A 303-nucleotide genomic window follows, 5' to 3' on the forward strand; every position below is an offset into this window, starting at 1 on the left:
GAAATAATATTCTAAATCATGAAGCCTTATCATTCCTCACAAAACTTTCAAAAAATGTCAATCGTGACTCGGTTTTTTTCACACGTTCTTCAAACTTCCCAGATTTGGGTTTCCGACGTAGGGTTCGAATTGAAGAACCAAATTACTGTCTTATGCACTCCATTTCTTAGAAATAATATTCTAAATAATCAAGTCTTAACATTCCTCAGAAAAATTTCGAAAAACATCGACCGTGACTCGGCTTTTTTAGCACGTACTAAAAACTTCCCTGTTTGGGTTTCCGAAGAAGGGTTCGATTTGAAG

The sequence above is a fragment of the Cucurbita maxima genome, unplaced genomic scaffold (assembly GCF_002738345.1).
Source record: "Cucurbita maxima cultivar Rimu unplaced genomic scaffold, Cmax_1.0 Cma_Scf00028, whole genome shotgun sequence".
NCBI classification, from domain to species: domain Eukaryota; kingdom Viridiplantae; phylum Streptophyta; class Magnoliopsida; order Cucurbitales; family Cucurbitaceae; genus Cucurbita; species Cucurbita maxima.